We start from the raw sequence: 22,005 nt of genomic DNA, 5'->3' as shown, positions 1-22,005 counted from the left end.
TTTGTGAATTACTTATGCAAATCTAAAAAGAAAAAAAAGGAAAGGTTATTACATGAAAACCTCCATTTCTCAAACCTCTGTAATAGAAGAAAGTTTCCCCAAAGTAACAAGAAAATTGTACTTGCTTCATAATGTTACAATTACCGAATAAGGAATGCCCTGGTGGCACAGTGGTTAAGAATCTGCCTGCCAATGCAGGGGAAACGGATTCGATCCCTGGTCTGGGAAGATCCCACATGCCGCGGAGCAACTAAGCCCAGGAGCCACAACTACTGAGCCCACGTGTCACAACTACTGAAGCCCACGCATCGCAACAAAGAGTAGCCCCCACTCGCCTCAACTAGAGAAAGCCAGTGTGCAGCAACGAAGACCCAATGCAGCCAAAAATTAAAAAAAAAAAGCAATGCTTATTACATAGTTACTTCAAAAAGAACACAGCTGTACATCAAATAAATGAATTCATAAACATCTACTTGGTACTTTACAAGGTACCAAACATCACGCCATGCTAGACTCTCCTCTCTCAGACCACTCATTTTCCCTTCCTGACCTCTGCTCCAATTGTTTCAAATTCCACCTTCCATGCCAACAATCCCCAAAGCCAGTTTTCCCTCAACTACAGAGCCAGCTGTCCATCAGATATCTGCTCTCAGATGGCCCACTACCTCCCGTGTTCAACATGTCCCAAGCCAGAATCATCATCTCCCTCAGACCTGATCCATTTCCTTTATTTCACATTCGACTGCAACTTTAGGGCCACTCATTCATGAACTCTCCATGATGGTAGTTGCTTTTTGCTTGGTGCTATCATATCTTTCGCCTAGAAGAGTGACTGGTACACAATAGACACTTAATAAATATTAGCTAATTTAAAACATGGTTAAAACCATGTGCTATAATGGTAATTACAAGTTTAGAAAACTAAAAAGATCCTAGGATGTTTCTCTAGCCAGTGCCAGAGTTTACTGGAAGGGCTACAAACTGGAGGTCCAGAGGCAGAAACTGGACTGTGGAAGACAAGTCTTAGTTGGCCAGATGATACTTGGAAAAACAACTGTACTCAGACAGGGCCCAAAAGATTCCCATAGGTAACTACCACGCCTGTCTTATAAAGACAAATTCCCACCTTTATTTATTTTTTTAATCTTTTCTTTTTTAAAAATTTATTTATTTTTATTTATTTATTTTTATTTATTTATTTTTGGCTGCGTTGGGTCTTCGTTGCTGTGTGCAGGCTTCTCAATGTCATGGCTTCTCTTGTTGCAGAGCACAGGCTCTAGGCGTGCGGACTTCAGTAGTTGTGGCGCACGGGCTTAGCTGCTCCGCGGCATGTGGGATCTTCCCAGACCAGGGCTCAAACCCGTGTCCCCTGCATTGGCAGGCGGATTCTTAACCACTGCGCCACCAGGGAAGTCCCCCCACCTTTCTATTATATGCCCATGACCCCTGGTCTATAGTTAAACATTCTCCATCAGCAGAGGTGTTGGACATAGGCTTGAAGGCATTTCTGCACTATAAGGGTGACTATCCTAAATTATCTTTAAAGCTCCTCTGAATTTTGGGACTCCATAATTATGTTTATTTATATATGTTACTTATGTATTTATTTGCAATTATTTAACATTAAGGTGTTAAAATTGAATATACACAAATATTTGCAAAGTTTTAAGAAATCAACACACTTTTTAGACATGCTAACCAATGGAACCTAACAAAGAGTCTTTTTTTTTTTTTTCAAAGAACCCAGGAATAATTTTAATACTAAACATACGTTGAAAACACTGCAGGTATCTAAATCCAAAAGATCCATCACGTATCACCACAACAAACTTGGCAGGTTCTTCACAAACTCAGATACCATTCTTTAGGGATTAGACTCCGTCTCCATTAACCTGAATCAATCTCAATCCTGGAAATCAGTCAGTCCATTCAAACAGTTGTGTCTCATTTCAGGAGGTGGTGGTATAGACAGGAGTAAATGCCCACTTCTTAGGTCTCTGTATGATGTGAGTAATCCTGCATTTAATAAGGGGCATTTTCAGTCCATTGGCCTGGTCTCAAAGTTATTCACATGATGGCATCATGGAGCATTCTTACTTATAGCTGATTGTAAACACTTTCAGGGAAGAATCAGGAGTAAAACACAACTGTCTTCCTCTCTTGACAGAGCACTATAAACAGAGATCTGGGAGGGCTGACTTTAGTAAGAATTCTTATTTTTCATTGACTTTTGTCAGTTTTCACAAGATCCCACCTGCAGCTTCCAGAACAAGTGGGGTGCCCCAGCCATCCCTTCATAGTCACCAGAAACTGTAGGGGAGAAAAAATATCTTTTTCCTCTACCACTCTAAGTTCCCAGCTGGGTCTCCGGGCTCCCTGTCCCGCGGCACAGGGCGGTGGTGGGGCCGGGAGGCATCCACTGAGGAGATGAGTGCCTGGGACCCTCCAGCTCCAATCCAGACCCGAAGCCGGACAAATACTCTTGAGTGCATAACCAAGAATTATTTTCAATCATCACCAGGCTACTGGTGAGTGATAATTTAGTTTCAATTGTGCTGTTTAATGTAACTGTGCTTCCAATTTCAAGTTCATGAATGACTCCAAAGTCACAGTCAAGCAGAGAAGAGATAAAGGAGCTCCTTGTCTTATTCCAAATTTGAATTTAAAGGTCTGGTTACATCATTGCACAGATACAGATCAGTGTTTCCCTCAGTACATCTCATTTATTCATAAAGAAAGCATCTGTCTTCCTTTGGAATAACATATCATGGATGTATTGGATATATCTACAAAATATTCCAAAATCTGCATTTTTCTTTTCAGCTGTTTTAACAATGTCAATTAGTGCTGTCACATTTTTGATACAATCCAAGCTGATGAAAGCTTTTTGCCCCTTAGATTACAAATGCCATGGGGAAATGACCCCATCTTACTTGTTCACTGCTATTATCCTAGTGTCTAGCAGTAGCTGACAAACAGTAGGTGGTCAATAAAAGTCTGTTGAATAAATAAATTTAATTATGTAAGTATTCACCTTGATCTTAGGCCTAATTTTAGCAAAAAGACACCTATAGACTAAAAATTAGTAAAAAGAAGTCCAAACACATTTTGAGGCACAGGCAACACTGGAATACATAAGAAGGTTTCAAGATGACCAGTTTGAAAGGAAAGCACTCCTATGTTTGACAAAGTTCTGTTCTGGTTGTTGGAAAATCTGCTAAATCTGTGGTCACAATTTTGAATGTTATTAAGCTACTAAAATTCTACAGCCTTCCTTTAGAAAGACTGTTAAGTCTAAAAAGAAGTAAAGGATAAATAGCAGCTTGCTTTGTTGAATGCTGATTACATACCAGATACTGTGCTTGGCACCTCACACACTTATTTCATTTAATCCTCACCAATACCCTATAAAACAGGTTCTCATTACCTCCCTGTTATTGATGAGGAATCAGACACAGAGAGGCCAAGGGACCTGTCTTATGTCACACAGTGGCAAGGCAGGAATTTCAACCCAGACTATGGCTTTTAACCACTTGGCTACCTTGGCAGAGGCAATGTTACACTGATCATAAAATTACCAGGGCAGCAATGAGGTCCAAATGAGCACATGGAAAAGAGATTACAGGCACTCAGTAAATACTACTTACCATCTCCCTTCCTGGTTCTCCTCTCCCACTTTGTGAGTCTAGGGGCCTCCCATCCTGGCTCCTTAGGCAATGCTCCCTAAGTTGTAATTTGGGAAGACAAGCAGTGACTCAATAATTTGTTTCCTCCCTGCCTACAGATTTGGGGAGCTTTTGGAGATTTTAAACAATTTGTGGTATTGTTTGATGCAGGCCACTGAAAAGGAAGTAGACATGTTACAAATAATTGGGGAAGTTAAATACACCACCTCGGGTCACACAGTAAGTGGTAGAACTGAGATTTGAACCCAGGCTTCTTTTCCCCCACGTAGTGCTCCTTCTATTACTGAAAGGGGAGTCACGTAACCTCAAGGTGGGCTACCCACATGAAAAAGGGAAGAGAAAAGAATTTACATAAAACTTTAAGAATGTGTGGAAGTCGATGAGAAATGCTGCCAGAGAAAAGCAAATCCAGAATAATACAATTCATTTTGCAGAAGGAGGGTTACAGAAGTGTCCGTAAATTGGTACTGTACTAGAGCAAGTTAGTACAGATTTGGAAAAGATGGCTGGATCAGTTTTTAAAATATCCTCTCTTCTAACCAAAGATGCAATAATTATGATAAAAAATGACTACATTTGTCTTTGGTACTAATTTAGCAAGCACAGAGCATGAGCATTGTATGAAAGCAGTGGTTATGTGAAAACAATAAAGGACAGATTAAGAAATATATCTTCTAAACCTACAACGATTTTTATATGGGCCATTAACTAAAGCATGAATCTAAAAAAAAAGACATTTTTGAGCAATAAGGAAAATTTTAGTGTACAGATTAGTAGGTGATATTAAAGAACTTATTGATATTTTTAGCTACGTTAATGGCACTATAGTTATAGGTTTTTTAAAGTACTATTATTCAATCATTGTTAATGCATTCAAGTCACTACTTTTCAACTTGGATTGAATATGGGCATTATTGCTTAATTTTCACTGAAAATAAAGCAGTCTAATTATTGTCAATATCAAAGCTTTATTTTTGTTGCTACTGTCTTTCTCCTGTGGTTGGGATTTCCTAATTTAATGTCTAGTCACAGGACTCAACTTTTAGGACATGTTTGAAAGACACTGTCTTTAGTACTTAGGAGTCAAAATTATCTAAACACATTAATCAACAGTGGTTGAAGTGATCAACTCATTGAGACTAATAATACCTTCTTTTTTCAATCAGAGTTAGGCAAATTGTGTTTTATCTATTTGGAATGAAAACTTACTTATATTACATTTACTTAATTAAACTGTGGACATACCATAAAAGCTTCAATTATGCACTGAAATAGGTTCAGAATGTTTAGTAAATGACAAGTTGGAGATTAACATTGATTTATCCAGAAAAGCCAGAAGTCCACCACTTGGTGCTGGCAGTGTTCTCTGTTTCTTGATCTGGGTGCTCATTATATAGGCCTATTCAGTTTGTGAAAATTCACCAGCCTCTACACTTATGTTCATTTTTATGTATATTATACTTCAATTTAAAAAGTTTTACAAAATTTCTCTGTTATGTTACATACTGAAGTATTACAGATGAAATGACAGGCTATCTGGAATTTGCTTTAAAAGACTAGAAGATGGGGCGGGGGGGAAGACCATGTATGCTAGTGGGTGGGGAAGCGGATGAAGAGGGGTGAGAAATAAATGAAGAAACATGATTAGAAAGATGCTGACATTGTTGAGATTATATGATGGGTGCATGGAGGTTCATAATACATATTTGAAAATTACTATAATAAAAGAATTGTTAAAGGGAAGGCATAATTGCTGCTGCACCTGTGCTTGCATGTGAGCTGCTGAAAGAACAAAGAGACATCTGACTGATCTTGGAAAACCATTACAGAAAGGGAGGAAATTAATGGGTGAACTACAGCAGCAACTACAGGTCGCTCCGTACCTGTCTCCCACAGGCTCAAATGACAAACTCAGGGCTAAGGGGCTTTAAGAACCCAGAGAGAGAGGGTTTTTTGATATTCAGTGAGCTGCATACCTTCCATGGTGGTGGCCACACCTACTATTTTCAAAAAAGGATAAGGGGGGAGGGATAAATTGGGAATCTGGGATTAACAGATTCACACTACTATATATAAAACAGATAAACAACAAGGACTTATTGTACATCACAGGGAACTATACACACACACACACACACACACACACACACACACACATAACGGAATCACTTTGCTGTACACCTGAAACATTGTACATCACCTATGTTCCAATCAAAAAATAAATAATAAAATTAAATCAAAATTCCTTCCGTTTCCATTGGGGGAAAAAAAAAAAAGGAAAAGGTGACCAGGTCACAATAAGCTCTACAAAATAAGTAAGTGTCGATATTTTTTCTCTCTACATTTTGACATAATAATCATTCCCTGAACTGACCAAAAAAGTCTTGGCCACAGTGTTACCTGCCTTGTACAAAGGGCAAAAGAAAAGTACCTGTCCCCTGAGCTAAGAGAGAGAAACCTTGGAGAAAGGGGGGGGTCAGGTGCTCATGACCTCCCTGCCTTGTGTTCTACAGACTCACTTGCTAAATCTGTTACTGAAAGGCTGCCAGCTACATGAGGATATTTCAGCTTAGGAATGTAATTTCAACAATGCATCCATTTTCTCCAAATTCCAATAGAGTAAAAAAATTTGGATGCTCCATAATATTTCTTATAAAAGAATTTTATCAGGAACACTGTATCTTATAACCAATGTTTAAAAAACTAAATATCCATTCAGTTTCTCTTCTGGTAACTTTCTGGTATAGGAAGGTATACCATAACCATGAAAAAATTTTTAAAGTGCTCAGTTTACATGAGCACTTTTATCAAATGTCCAGATGACAAGAAACTTGAAAAGATACCAAATATGTTGGATAACGGCTAGTCAGGCTGGAATAAAGGGTCCAACAAACATGCACAGAGAGGTACATACCACTTGGAAGCTGGTGAAATAGCATCACTCTTGTTTTCTTCATTTACTTAGTGAGGTAGGAGATGAACCTCTGAGTATTTGGGGTCAAGTATCTGTATCAGAGAGTATCTTCTGGGGGCTCTGATGGGCACAGCACAGCTATCCAAACACTGAAGGATTTTTTCTCATGAACAACTCTTTCCCAAAACTGGGCCTTTCTACTCAAAGTATGACCTGATAGACCTGCAGCATCAGCATCACCTGGCAACTTGTTAGAAAGACGGAATCTCAGAGTGCACCCAGACCTACTGAATCAGAATCTGCATTTTAACCAAACCCCCAGGTAATTTGTATGCACATCACAGTTTGAAAGAAGCATGGGATTAGGGGATTACTGTCAATGTGGAGGGAGGTTTCCAGAGCTCTTCCATGGGCCTCCCCTCTTCCTCACTTTTACTAATGACTCACATGAAGATACTGAAGAGCCTTCATCAAATCCCAAGTGACACTAATCTAGAAGGAAACACTCAATTGCACAAGCACCTCCTGGAGCAGGCCAGGCTTGATAGCAGATCACGTGAAAAGATGTAAGCAACCAGCAATTTGCTAAAGAAAAAAAAGTAGTGCACACTTGACTGTATTACTGCAAATCAGACCACTTCTGGAGAACAGGCTGCAGATCTGGCCACATATTCTAAGTGTGACTGAGAGCAAACCGTGGTCAAAGACAATGGTGAGAACCCAACTGGGAGGGAAAGGGATCCGGAGAGTGTTCCATGAGGAATGGCTGACCTAGAGGACATTAAACCCAAAGAGGAGGCGACTAAGTGGGGACATCATGGTTGTATTCACACATTTAAAGGACCGTCTCAAGACATTTCATTCTGCAAATGTGTTTTTGAGACTCTGCTATGTGCCAGGCACTATGCCAGGAGCTAAGGACAGAGCGAAAACCAGAACTGCTCTCTGATTTTCTAAAGCTTCCCGACTAGAGGAAGAAACTTGTCTGTTGTTCCAGAAAGCAGAACTGTGGCAGACGGAAGGCAAGTGGAAGGGCAAGGGCACCATACAAGGAAGCCCCTCTGGCCAGGGGGCTCCACCTTCATAAAGAGGGCACAGATGAAAGTGGCCTGGCCCCGCTGGGCTGAGCAGAATGGGTTAGGGAGGGGATGCATGCTTCCCGGGGAGTAGCCCAGGGGACTCCCGGGCCAATGCTATATTCCAGGGATGCAGGATAACCGGGGCCAATATCATTAATCAAACACAAAATTTGTTCAGAATTACACTATATTCAATTTAGCCAAGAACAAATTTTTTTAAACTTAATCACAACTTAGGGTTTCAGCTAAATTTTATATGTAAATGTAAATGGTGTTTAATTTCTCTTTTAGCAGTAGTTTTTTAAACCTAGGATTTAATAAAAATCCGTATTAACATTTTAAGCAACAACTCTGCTTAATGACTCATTTTAACTGTAATCTTACTTCTCTCAGTGACCCTTAGAACTACTCTATTTAATGTCCCTTGATATACCTTCAGAGTTGCTCATCCCACTGCTGAGAAATTATCCTAAAAAAATAACAATTCCTTTCCCTCTGCCACAAAGAACAAAAGAGGGAGGGGATGGGGAAACTAGATGCATGGAGATTCAAATGAACAACGTTTATAAAGAAAAACAGTAAATAAACCACTTAAATGTTCAATAAAACCGCCAATCTTTTTATGGCATGAAGCAGGGGAAATAAACAACATCTAACAAGTAGGAGAATGTTTAAGGTGAATTGAAAAACTATTTTAAATAATCATGAAGGTTATATAGCAACATGGAAATATACACCTAATGACAAGAAAACAACATAAACTTGCACAATTCTAGCCATGTAAAATCTATGTATGCATGTAATGAAAACTAGAAAAAAAAAGAAAAATTTAAAGTTTATTTTCTAGGTTGTGAGAATTTCTCTTTTTTAAATTTAAAATTTCAATTTCACTGTTGACCGTTCAATAAACAATTTTACAATGAATGTATCAGGAATCAAAATAGTTTTAACTTATAAGTGTAATAATTTGTGTATCAGCAAGAAATGAAATCACAAAGGTGACACACAGTTGGAGCTTAATGTTCAATTGGTTCTTTGTCTTTTATAAAGCTATTTTTCATAAACAACTAAAAGTAAAAGAAAATGAGATTCATGTTATGAACAGTGCTTAACATTCGTGGAACGTAAAAAGGACTTTGTACAGCAGCTGCGCATGAACTTTGGGTAAAAGCAAAACTAAATTTCTGGATTCTATTTTGCTTTTCACCTTATTTGATCTCAGTTAACATCGTTCATGCCAAGTTGAATTTTCTTCCTCCTCTTTCCCCTTCTCTTCAAGTTCACAGATGTGAAGGAAAAAAAAAAAAAATACACAGCAGCTCTTTTACAGTTCCCCCCGGCTCTCCCAGCAATGCCATGAACGGTGGCTTTCTGGAATGGGCTCAGAGAAAGTCAGATGTGAGAGCTATCTGGCTACCATCTGTCACCACAGGGATCACCAGGACTGAACTGACTTAGGGACAAGAGATTTGGGTTCAAGTTGTCCACATCTATAACATATAAATACTTCTACTTACCCCGCAAGGTGATTGGATCAGGAGAAAGTACCTAACACGTGGCTATGGTAAGAAATGCTTACCTTATCCTTTTTTCCCACCTTGCACTACACACACACACACACACACACACACACACACACACACACGCACACACACGCACACACAAGTTCTGTCCATCGTGAAGTCACGTGGTCCTTCTGTCTAGTATCTTTCTATTGCTCTCCAGGTGCACTCTCCACCCTTCCCTACCTTGCTCCTGCCCCCGCAGACTGATCTCTATGGATCCCATCAACAAGCCTCTGTGCCCTAGACTTCTAATTGAGTTTGTCCAATGCTGAGTCCCAGAAAGAGGTCAGGGAAGGAAACAGGGGGGTGGGGGCACAGGGCGAGGAAAGGGTGAGGTTAGGAATTCGAATATTCTACTTCTGCCGGCTGTATCCCTCAACCAGAAGTCACTGCTCCTCTCAAGGTGACCTCTTCTAAACGACAATCTCTTCTGGCTTCTGATGGCCACTCCATCCACTTGTCTCACTGCAGCTAGGGGTGGTATTAGTTCCACCATTACCACAACTCTGGGTTCCTGCTCTGTCCCTTGAGATTTCCTCTACATCCTATCCACACCTCTTTTTTTCTTTTTTTTCTTTTATTATTTTTTTAACATCTTCATTGGAGTATAATTGCTTTACAATGGTATGTTAGTCTCTGCTTTATAACAAAGTGAATCAGTTATACATATACATATGTTCCCATCTCTCTTCCCTCTTGTGTCAAAAATACGGAACGCTTCACGAATTTGCGTGTCATCCTTGCGCAGGGGCCACGCTAATCTTCTCTGTATCGTTCCAATTTTAGTATATGTGCTGCCGAAGCGAGCACCTATCCACACCTCTTTAACTCTCCCATCATTTCCCTAAATTGAGAATACCAGCTTTTCCTGTCGGGACTCTGACTAATAAAGTCCTATCGACAGCATTCCATCTACAGCATTTACACCTTGAATCACAGGGAGAATGGGCAGTTCCAGAGTTCATCTCAGGCTGAGAGGCACACACAGGCAGGACCTGATGATTCTAAGATACCTGACTGGCAGGACTAGCCTGTGCTCCCCCACTAGGCCTGAAGTAGTCCTACAACTGAGCCCCTCTCCTCAGACCACAGGGGAATTAACATCAGTTCCTAAACCCTTGGGGCCCTGTGAACGGGGGGTGACATTCTGGGCAGACCTAGATTTTAATTCCTCAGTCCAGGCTCACTTAAAGAGTTCCAGTTTTCATAATTCAAAAACAGTCATGTACCACAATGTTCATTGCAGCTCGATTTACAATAGCCAGGACATGAAGCAACCTAAGTGTCCATCGACAGATGAATGGATAAAGAAAATGTGGCACATATATACAATGGAATATTACTCAGCCATAAAAAGAAACATAATTGAGTTATTTGTAGTGAAGTGGATGGACCTAGAGACTGTCATACAGAGTGAAGTAAGTCAGAAAGAGAAAAACAAATACCGCATGCTAACATATATGGAATCTAAAAAAAAAAATGGTTCTGAAGAACCTAGGGGCAGGACAGGAATAAAGATGCAGACACAGAGAATGGACTTGGGGAGGGAGAAGGGTAAGCTGGGATGAAGTGAGAGAGTGGCACTGACATATATACACAACCAAATGTAAAATAGGTAGCTAGCGGGAAGCAGCCGCATAGCACAGGGAGATCAGCTCAGTGCTTTGTGACCACCTAGAGGGGTGGGATAGGGAGGGTGGGAGGGAGATGCAAGAGGGAGGAAATATGGGGAAAAAAAATAAAAAGAAAAGTAAATAAAATAAAGAGTTCCAGTTTTACCCCCAGTTTAAAATGGTCTCCAACTCACCAATTTCTTAGGGACTGGGGGAGGGGAAAGAGCAGCTTCCCAAAGTCCCATCCTTCCAACTGTGCCACTGTCTCAAGTGTGGAGTTGGGAAACAGGGCACAAGAACTGACTCTCCAACACCAAATGGGCTATTTTAACCTCTGAAAGAGTGGGAAAAGAACGTGGAGTAAACAGCTCCCTGCTACCCTCATACATTTCTCTCCCTCCCAACTCCCAGGAAAGGAGGACACTAAGGCTCACAGAGGGTGCGTGTGGAAGACAGAGCCAAGACTGATCTGGGTATCACATCCCTGTATTCGGTCCTGGCTGCTGGTCCAACCTCAACGACAATAACCATACTCTCCCCTTTGGTCTGTGCTAGCCAGCTGCCCAAAGGCAAATCAAAGGTTTAGTCCTAGCCCACCATGACAGCATCAGACTTTTACTGGTTTAAGATGGACTTTTCTTGGCCCTGGAGACACAGAACTAAGGACCTCAGTTCTCCTGTCAGCACCCACCATATGCAGAGCACTCTTCTAGGGGCCCTGGTGAGTTGCAAAGAACCACCCAATTCTTTCTTTTTAAAATTTACTTTTTAATTAAGAAGACCAGAGAGCTAAACGTGAGGCACAAGAGAAGGGCATGGTACACAGAGCTTTACCCAGCAGAAAGGTGTCAGAGAGGGAGGATAGTGGCATAGGAGGAGCTCAAGGTCTGGGTCACACTATGATATGTGAAACATGGGCAAGTCCCAACCTTTCTAAGACTCCATTTCTTCACCATTAAAATGAGGTCAGTAACAGTGTCTACTATTAATGATATCATTATTTACCAGGGTCGTTGTGAGTATGAAACTAAATGATATGTGTAACAATCCCTGGCACAGTGGCAGCATGCTCTGAGGGCACAGTCAATGCCAGCCTTTATTATCAGACCCAACTGAACTTGCTTAAGCCTCCTCTGGCGAGAAATCAAATTCCATGCCTTACTGGTATTTTACCTGCACCCTAGGACTTAAAAGCCTTTGTTTTCTTTTAAGGGAAAGTATATTACAACATTATCAAATGTAACAAAATGCTTTCCTGTTACGTAAGACCACTGAGATAAAAAATAGTCCGTTAAATAGACATTTTAGAACCTCCGCTCAGAGGCAGGTTCCACGAGGGCGGGTTTCAGCTGAGAGTAAGTTTAACAAGAGATGGAGCCACCAGAGAAAGCTAACAAAACCATGGGATGCTCTATTAGGACCACAATATGTAGAAAAAGGAAGGAGGTTATATCTGAAGAAACCAGGAATCCACAGTCTATAAAGAAGGGCTTGGGCAATAAAAGGGAAGATAGCTGTCTTCAAGTACTTAAAGGGTTGAACATGTGGTGGAAGAGACTCACTAAGTAAATCCAAAGGGTCAAAGACTGTAGTTTCCTGTGAGGAAGAATGTTCTCAGGCTAACAGAGAGGTCCCCCACGTAAGAAGGGATCTCACTGGTGGGCACACTGGAAAACCCTGCGTCCTTTCCTATCTGAGCATCTGTAATCCTAATGTCTTGTTTGGACACCAGAAATAAACATAAGTGGGAATCAAAACAGTGGAGTTCGTGTGTGTGCAAGCATTTCTCATCCTGAGAACAGCAAACCCTCGAGAGAGTAATGTGGGGACTCAAACTTAGTCCCTTGTTACACACACTTAGGCATTCTTATTTCATTTGAGAGATGTCTAAATTTAAAAATAAATAACAGGGCTTCCCTGGTGGTGCAGTGGTTGAGAGTCCGCCTGCCGATGCAGGGGACACGGGTTCGTGCCCCGGTCCGGGAAGATCCCACATGCCGCGGAGCGGCTGGGCCCGTGAGCCGTGGCCGGTGAGCCTGCGCATCCGGAGCCTGGGCTCCGCAACGGGAGAGGCCACAACAGTGAGAGACCCGCGTACCGCAAAAATAAATAAATAAATAAATAAATAAATAACAATCTTACAGTGTTCTTTTCTTAGAAAATAATCAGCCCAACACTACATCCAAAAAACACAAGTACAACCTGCAGCATTATTTTGAGTAAGGAAGCTAAGAGTTCCACTTAGTCAAAGGCATCTCTGCTTCTTGCTCTGTTAGTCTCAGAAAACTAAACACGGGGAAAAAAATTTTAAAAGATTCTAAAAATCCAGCCACTGGGAAGAAAGTGATTCGACATTTTCTTTTCTTTGTTCTACCTGCCAAAAAAGATAAAGTGGGTTTGGAACTGAGAGAAACGACAAAAAGAAAGAAAGGGTAGAAAAAGGCATTTGAAAGAGAAGCATGAGAGTTTAGTGACATTAACCACCCAGAACCTTACTGAAATTCCAGATGTGTGACGTGCACACTTTGCTGTCTCTACCCACCTCTTCTTTTTCACCCCTGGTTAGCAGGAGGGAAGGATATAAAGGCAGAAGCACATCTTTCATTCAGCCCATTTGCTGCCTTTGAAGGCGATCACACTTGAGCCCAGGAGAACGTTAATGCTCATCACCATAGAGGCAGCTGGAACGTCAAACCCAGAACTGTGGAATCTCAAAACATGAGGCACCTGTGACAGGTTTCGGGGTGGGGGCAAGTGAGCAGAGAACCAAGTTACCAGGCAATGCCGGTCTTCAGAAGCTCTTCTGAAGCAATTCATATTCTTAAATTCTCAGCTTTTTTTCCTTTCAGAAGATGGAGACAATTACTAATTCTTTGGAGCTAAATGAATTCCTTCTGTTCACAGAAGACATTATACCAGACTTCACAGCCCTCAGACCCAGTGAGAAATGAATGATCTACTAAAGGACATACAATCAGGTGTAGATACCTACATTATAAAGTGTGGCTTTCACCTGAACTGGAGAAAGCAATCTTTGTCCTAGATCACAGGGTATTTCGTTGTAATCCTATCCTTCCAGTACTGTTAGACTGGGGAGACTAATAAGTAAGCAGGGTGCTAAGTGCTACCATATCCACTTTATATTCCAGGAGAAGTGGAAATGGAGGAGAAGCGGCACCTAACCCAGCCTGAGGGGTCAGGGAAGGCTTCCTGAAGGTGGGGGGCACCTGACATGAAGCTGAAAGGCAAGTAGGCATTGTCCTGATGAAAGCGGAGAGGGCTCTTTCTTTTCCAAGAGGCACAGAGGAAATCCAGGAGGACCAAGGTCAGTAGCCTGGGTAATGCTGTCATTTCAGAACTGGTCTAAGGACTTGGGGACCACAAAAGGGCCAGAGAGACAGAGGGCTAAGGAGAATTTCAAGGCAGGAATGGCTCACAGTGTGACTGGATGCAGCTCAAGCCAGGAGAGGGTCAAAGGCCTGGACTTGGCTAATCATAAAGGGCCTTAAGTGCCCTATGCCCTAGACATTTCAGGGAAGTGGCAGTGACAGAGGCCAGAGCACAGAGGCTGGAGCTGAGGAGGCGAGGAAGTAGAGATGGTGGATAAAGCTACTCACAGAAAGCTTGGCTGAGAACAGGGAGGGAGCTAACAGGAAATACAGCATCAAATTTTCTTTGCCAGCCTGAACCTCTGCTCTGAGCTCCAGACTCACTTCCGTCTTGAATTCCTTTTCCCTTACCCACCGCATCCAATATACCCTGTGACCTTCCTTCCACCCATTCACCATACAACAGCCAGAGTAGTCTTTTTAAGCTATAAATCAGCCCATCTTGCCCCCACGCAAAGTGTACAACGGTTTCCTGCTGCCCTTAGAATAAAATCTCATCCCCCGGCCATGACCTGTACATGCTTGTGCGACCTGGGCCCTGCTTCCCTCCCCAGCACCTTCTCCCGCACCCTCCCTCCTGCTCAGCATGGACCAGGCTGGCCTCTGTTCAGTCCCCAAACCCTCTAAGCACTTTTCTGCCTTAGGATCTTTGCTCAGGCTGCTCCCTCTGCCTGGAATGCTCCTCTCTTGCCCTCCCTCCTCCAACCCAAGCAGCCAAAGGGTGAATCACCTATAAAGGAACAGCCACCACAGAGGTGCTCCCCTCCCCCACCCCAGGGGTTCCCCTCAAGCCTACTTCAGAGTCCAGGTTCTCAGGTTCTCCAGGTGGGATATTTCCTGGCTCTCACCGCCAGGGGCTCTGATGTCAAAAACCTCAAGTCCTAGCTCATTTCTCTGCTGCCTATTAATTGGGTGTCTCTTGTCAAGGCACCACCTCACAGGGTCTGCCTCCCCAGCTGTTAGGAAGCTCATCTCAGAAGGTGTGTAGACACCCGGGTTCTCGCCCACCTGTCTCCCCCCGCCCTGGGGGCCCTCTCTCCTACCTTTGTGGTGCCCCGCCTGCCTTCATGGGGAACAGTCCTAGGCCCCTCAGCCCTTCCCCCTTCCCCAGCTCTGTCTCTCAAGGCAGGAGGAGTGTCCTCTCCATTCTGTCCTAGGCTCCACAGGTCCTGCCTCACTCTTTTCGCCCCCTCTACCCTTCTGTGCACACTAAAACCCACACACCCCAAATTCATCTCCATCCAGTAAATGCCTCCTCTCAACCATCTCTCCTTTGGCCTTAGTCACCAGCTCCCATCCTAGGCCTGATGCATCAAAGCCTCCCAATCATAGACATTCTCTCCCCCCACCCTGTTCCTGGACATCGATACCCAGGGCAACCATGGAAACCATGGTTTGAAGACAGCAGAGCATCCACCAGTCTGGGCCCCCCCCCCACCTCCATGGCTGATTGGATTTGAAATGAGCATGAAAATGTTTTAAGCCACTGAGATTTCAGCAGGGTTTACCTGTTACAGGAGCTAGCATTTCTCTATGTAATACAGGCTGAATTTAGATAGTTGAAGAGAAGGGGACAGGACTCTAGTGGTAAAGAAGAAAGGTTATACAAACGCCTGGCTCTAGGATTATTCGTGGCCTGATGACACCAGCTCCATTTATATACTCCTTATCCTCTTCAAAATACTTTAAAATACGTTTTCTCATCTGACACAACCATCATCATCATCACTTATCATTGGTGTTGTTATAATTAACAGTTTACAAATGAAGAAGCGGACTGAGAGACGTTAAGGGGTGTCCAAGGTCCCATCGCTAGTAAACGGAGGAGCCAAGATTGGACCACAGGACTCCTGACTCACAGTCCACTGGCAGCTCCCCCGCAGCATCCAGTCTCGCAAAGCCACACTCCGGTGCTACAAGAGACACTCTCGGCTAAAGTACACAAGGGTGCTGGAATCAAGCAAGGAAAGATAGGGAGTCTGGCAGAATTGGTTAAAGGCAGACTGGAGGACTTTATAAACATCAGACTGCGGAGTATAACTTTCATTCAATAGACAATGGGCAACAATAATCAGCCTCCACTTTCAAGTCTCACAGCAGTAATTTTATACCTTTACCTCTGTCTTCAAAGACCTTACTGCACCCTCTCCCCTTGGCTATCAGATGTTGCCAGAGGTCCACTTTACAAAGAAAATAGAAGCTTTTATGAGGGCAAAACTTCCAGCCCCCTAGCTTCTATAGACATACCTGTATCCCCAAATAGCCTTTCCCCTTTCCATACCAAGTGAAAGAGGCATCCCTCCTCTGGTAAAACTACTGACCCTGTGCACATCCCTCTATCCATGGAGGAAACCTTGATCAATCGTTTGTCCTTTCTCTCCCTTCTTCCTTTCTTCTAGCTCTGTTTCTTCAGCCTCTGAACATGCTAGAACCCCTCACATCCTAAAATCATCCCTTCCTCAGGAAGTTCACAGCCCCTTCTCCTCATACGTCATAACTGAGCTCCTTAAGAAGCAGCAGCAGCAAACATGCACCTCCACTTCATCACCCCAGGTCCTCTATTCCACCCACTGTAATGAATTATGACACTGAAACAGTCACCTCTAATGATACCTCCTAAGAGCTAGGTTCAATGGACAGACAGCAACATTCCTCTCGACCTTTATATGGGACTTGACAGTGCTGCATTCTTGAAATTCTCCCTGGCCATGATTTCCATGTCCACTCTCTCCTTCCTCCTCTCTGTCTGCTCCTTCTTGGTTTCCTTTACTGGTTCCTCTTCCTCTGCCTCTCCCCTAAATGTTAGTGTTTCCTAGGATTCCATTTTGATACCTCACCTTACCTTACAAACTCTGTTCTCTCTTTCTGAAATCACCCACAAACACAGCTTCAACTGACAGCTATAGACTGGTGACTTCCAAATTTACATCCCTTCAGTCTAGACCACTCATGTGATCTCTCCACACCCTGGCTACATTTGCCTGCCGGTATCTCCCCATGGATTCCATGGGCGCCTCAAATTCAACACAGCTAAAACCAAACCACTAAGCATCTTGCTTACCACACTTGTTCCACCTCTTTCTGCATTGATAATGACAGCATTTGTTGAGTACCATATCCGTCTTGGTTCTCCAGGAAAACAGAACCAAGAGAGAGAGAGAGAGAGAGAGAGAGAGAGAGAGAGAGAGAGAGAGAGAGAGAGAGAGAGAGAGAGAGAGAGTGTGTGTGTGTGTGTGTGTGTGTGTGTGTGTGTGTACACACATGCAAATTAAGAGATTTATTTTAAGGAACTGGCTCACATGATTGTAGGGGCTTGCAAGTCTGAAATCGGAAGAGAAGACCAGCAGGCTGGAAATGCAGGCCAAAGTTGATGCGCAGTCTTGGACTTAAACAGGCACTCTGGAGTCAGGGTCCGGCCCTCTCACCTCTACATCCACAGCACCCTACACAATGCCTGACACATAGCAGAAGCTCCATAAATGTTGGCTAATGACCAACTGGGTATAAAACGCAATGCTTTTATTCATTTATTTATTTTTGGCTGCGTTGGGTCTTTATTGCCACGTGCGGGCTTTCTCTAGTTGCAGCGAGCGGGGGCTACTCTTCATTGCGGTGCGCGGGCTTCTCATTGCGGTGGCTTCTCTTTGTTGCGGAGCATGGGCTCTAGGCACGCAGGCTTCAGTAGTTGTGGCATGCAGGTTCAGTAGTTGTGGCACACGGGCTTAGTTGCTCCATGGCATGTGGGATCTTCCCGGACCAGGGCTCAAACCCATGTCCCCTGCATTAGCAGGTGGATTCTTAACCACTGCACCACCAGGAAAGTCCCCGAAATGCTTTTAAATGCGAATGGGACAAAATGATGTAGAAGGCACTGAATTGTGATGAAGAAGAATCAGGAAACTTGAACAAGGGCTGGGCTGTAAATCAAGATACAGCCCTTCCGGGGCATTCACTTGCCAGAATTACCTGACCACTATCCCTACAACCAAATGGGGGACCCTCACATTGAAAGTAGCACATCAGTTCCAACTTGAATGTCTCAACAACCCTGTGAAGTTGGTGTGGCCAAGAAAAGGCCACATTTTATGAGTAATTTGAGGCTCAGAAAAACTAAGGGTCATGTCTAGGTTGCTACAGAAAATATCTACAATGAAGGGTCTTAGTTCTTCAGTGACAGGTATAAGGGGACCATAAAAACAACAGAAGGTCAGAACCAAAAAGGACCCACGCAGTTCAAAACTCTTTATCAAAATCTGCAAAAACTAAAAGTATCTTCTACTACTTACAAGGGATACTTTTTATTTTATTATGATTATTATTCAGATACATTTCTGTCTTACTGTACTATAATTCCATGGTATATATTAGATTATTAGCACTGTCACATATACGTTGTTGTAGTTATATACTAAATATCTAGAAGCACATACTGCTTTCTGAAGTAACTGCCAGTATGTATTAAATCTGTAGTTCTTTAGGGATGACTAGGTAGTCTGTATTAACTCCAGGCACCAAAAAATCGCTGGTTTTTAAATTTATTATTAATAAACATTAGAATTAGTGAAATATTAATAATATACAGCCCAAATATTATATTCGGTGATTTTCTGAAGCCATGGAGTAGTGGAAACTCTCCATTAGCTATTCCTACTGAACAAAGCTGATTACCCCCACCTATATTTGCATATATAGTAACTTGACCTTTTCAAAACTCTTATTTATGTACTGTCATTTAAGTATGATAAAACTCTTATAAACCTTTTTAAAAGGTGTTTCAGTCCAGTTGACAGAAAAGAGAGGCAAACGTCTAACGTCATGTAATTGATAAAAGGCAAAAGCAGGACTAGACACCAGGCCTTTCCACCTCCGCCTACCGTTACACTACAAAGCTATGGTGGCTTCCTGGCCATGGAGCTGCCAGACTGTCAGTGATATGAGGCCAGAGGGAGACCACGTCTGACTTGCTCCCAACAGTGTCTAGCACAGTACCTGACACACAGTAGACACATAAAAAGTACATTACTGGTGAGCAACTGAATTCATTTTCTTAGAGTTGCTTTAGTCACCTGCATGGTAGTTTGGGACATATAGCATTGCCAAATATCTTGGCTTTTAAAATGCTATTGGCATTATCAGGAATAAGCAAAAAGTACTATCTTTTCAAAACTGTATGTGTTGATTCCCAAAGGGATCAGAATTCTGAGCCAGGGCCCCATTTCAGCACAAAAGGTAGCAAGTTGTATGTTTTTCAGCTTTCTAGAAAATTAAGTGTTGGCTTGATGGAGCAAGAGGGAGATTGAAACTAGAGTCTTCTCGTGGGAAAGAAAAAACTGCAAGGTCTCTGGCATAATATAACCATTTGCAAGGCTGGTACAATGGTCCAGCTGTCGCTAACTTACCACGGCAAGAAATGGGCTTGCTAAAGGAGTGTGGATTCACCCAGAAGGACACACATCAACACGACAGAATCTGTGGCACGAAGATGCAGGTCTGAGGCAGGACAAGCCCAGCAACAAGGAACACAGAGGCTTGGAGCAGGAAGAAAAATTCTGGGCATGGCTTCACAGCCTTCCTGTAAAACCCCACGTGCTCAGCCATGCTAGAGCAAGGAAGAACAAGAAGAAGCTGGCCGCCTTCAGTTTATTATGGTGTTCAAGAGGCCTCCTAACCCGGCAGACGATTCCTTTCCTATGAAGTTCTCACCAGTATCACTTACAGCTCCATCTTCCCCCAGTTCCTAAACCACACATCCAAACATATGCCTTCCATTGTCATTCAGATTGTCTAGTCACCACCACAGCACTGTATTTCCATTTCTTCAGGGATTTGAGATATCCACTGTGATTCCAAGATCACCTTTAAGGGCTTCCATAAAAGCACTTCCCCATCATACATTCCTTAATACTTCATATCTTACTTACAGAGACAAGTTATCCAAAATAATTAAGGCGTGAGGCATTCTGAATGAGTGAGTCATTTAGATAACTGAACACTAATCCATTAAGCACCGAAATATTTCTATAGGCTTGCTAAAATAAATGATGCCTTAGTAAACAAAGAATATAAAAAATAGTTCAAAATTCTATCCAACTTTCAAGATCCAGTCTGATTACAAACATTCCCCGAAAGCATCCTCCAACCCCCTCTTGCCACCTCTACCCACCACCAGAAATAACCTCTCTTTTGCTGTGATCCCACATTTTGATTATACCTCCTTTGCAGCTCACTGCATGGTCTGCTTGAGGTTAGAGATTTAAATGCACCTTGTCTAACTTAAAAAAAAAAAAAGTTCCTGGAGACCAGAGACCTTCTTTTTAATACCAAGGTGCCTAGTTCAAGGCAGGCCTACAAACACTTCACAAACTGAAATACTCTTAGTGATTCAGACGTTGTAAAGGGCACCATAACACAGCAGAGCCTTCCAGGGTTCCCGAGGTCTGGAGGGCAGGGAAGTGTGACATTAGAGAATATGTTAGTATCATTAAAATCCTCTTTGGCCTCTGTCAGTATTTCTCAGCTTTAGAGAAAGTGTTTTTCTACAAGGTAAAAATACTCTAAATTCCTGTTTGTTTGGGTTTTTTTCCTAAAAGGGAATTAGTTAATCTCAACTTGCAAACAGAAAGCTCTGGTGGAGCTGGCATTGCTAAACCTCCACTGGTCTCAAGATGTGCATTCGAATGGCTGTCTGCAGTTCAGCAGGGAGATGAGACAGCGAATGGAAGGACGTGATAAGTGACAGGAATATAGCCAAGATGCTATGCCATGTTTGACATCCAGTTCACCAGTCTGAAAGCCAGACTCCTCAGTTTGGAAATAAGGAACAGAGCACACGATCGAGCAATTAAAGTTTCAGGCTCAAGGTCCAAAGCAACCACTTCTAGCAGGGTAACAACATTGTTTTCCCAAAGCTTTAGTGTTTGGGCATGACAAAACAGGTGGTAAGTATAGTTTAATATTCCAAACACTCAACTCAAACCCTCCTCACCAGCAACAAGGGATTCTAAGTGGTCAGCCCAGGATGGTGAACTCCAAGTTCCCTCCCCAGCAGCTATTCTCTTGCAGGATTCCTTTTCCTTGTCATGGAAACAAACAGAATTTTCTTCATAAAAATAGGGAGGGCTTCCCTGGTGGCGCAGTGGTTGAGAGTCCACCTGCCGATGCAGGGGACACGGGTTCGTGCCTCAGTCCGGGAAGATCCCACATGCCGCGGAGCGTCTGGGCCCATGAGCCATGGCCGCTGAGCCTGCGCGTCAGGAGCCTGTGCTCTGCAACGGGAGAGGCCACAACAGTGAGAGGCCCGCGTACCGCAAAAAAAAAAAAAAAAAAATAGGGAGAATGGGGTGGTAGGGTTGCTGGTATCATGATATTAAGTATCTAGGCATGTTCGCAGCCCCTCAGGGATAATAACTGCTCTTGTCTTTGCCTTGTCATTGAGTAAAGGGTTTTTTAATCCAGTATCTTCAGAGACAGGACTGCATCACATAAGTTAATTGTACTGATAACTGAAGCACTAAAACATGCAAGATTAGAACAGAAAGCTTTCTAAATTCAATCGCATTACTTCCTTCTCAAGCTTTCTGAACTAACCAAACCATAATTTGACCTATTCCTGCTGAACAGGATAGCAATTATGATTAATTAATGTATTCGGAGACCACAGAGGCAAACAAGACTGTTTCCTCTATGAATGTCCCCAAACTGCTGTACTTTGAATTATTTTGTGGAGAGTTTTTGTCTCTGTCATCACCAGCTGTCTCTT

The 22,005-nt window shown here is 42.7% G+C and overlaps 1 protein-coding gene and 1 non-coding gene across 13 annotated transcripts in view; both read right to left on the bottom strand.

The window, feature by feature from the left end:
• ZHX3 (zinc fingers and homeoboxes 3) overlaps nucleotides 1–22,005 on the bottom strand; it is a 147,581-nt gene that overhangs the window by 97,880 nt on the left and 27,696 nt on the right. The gene's annotated exons all lie outside the window — the stretch shown is intronic.
• On the bottom strand, nucleotides 9,948–10,054 carry LOC132506574 (U6 spliceosomal RNA). The gene has a single exon (XR_009535895.1). It is a non-coding gene; the product is annotated as a U6 spliceosomal RNA (small nuclear RNA).

Source organism: Lagenorhynchus albirostris, chromosome 15, assembly GCF_949774975.1.
Source record: "Lagenorhynchus albirostris chromosome 15, mLagAlb1.1, whole genome shotgun sequence".
In the NCBI taxonomy this organism is placed as follows: Eukaryota; Metazoa; Chordata; class Mammalia; order Artiodactyla; family Delphinidae; genus Lagenorhynchus; species Lagenorhynchus albirostris.
Note: the sequence above shows the minus strand (reverse complement) of the source record. Positions and strands in the feature narration are given on the sequence as shown.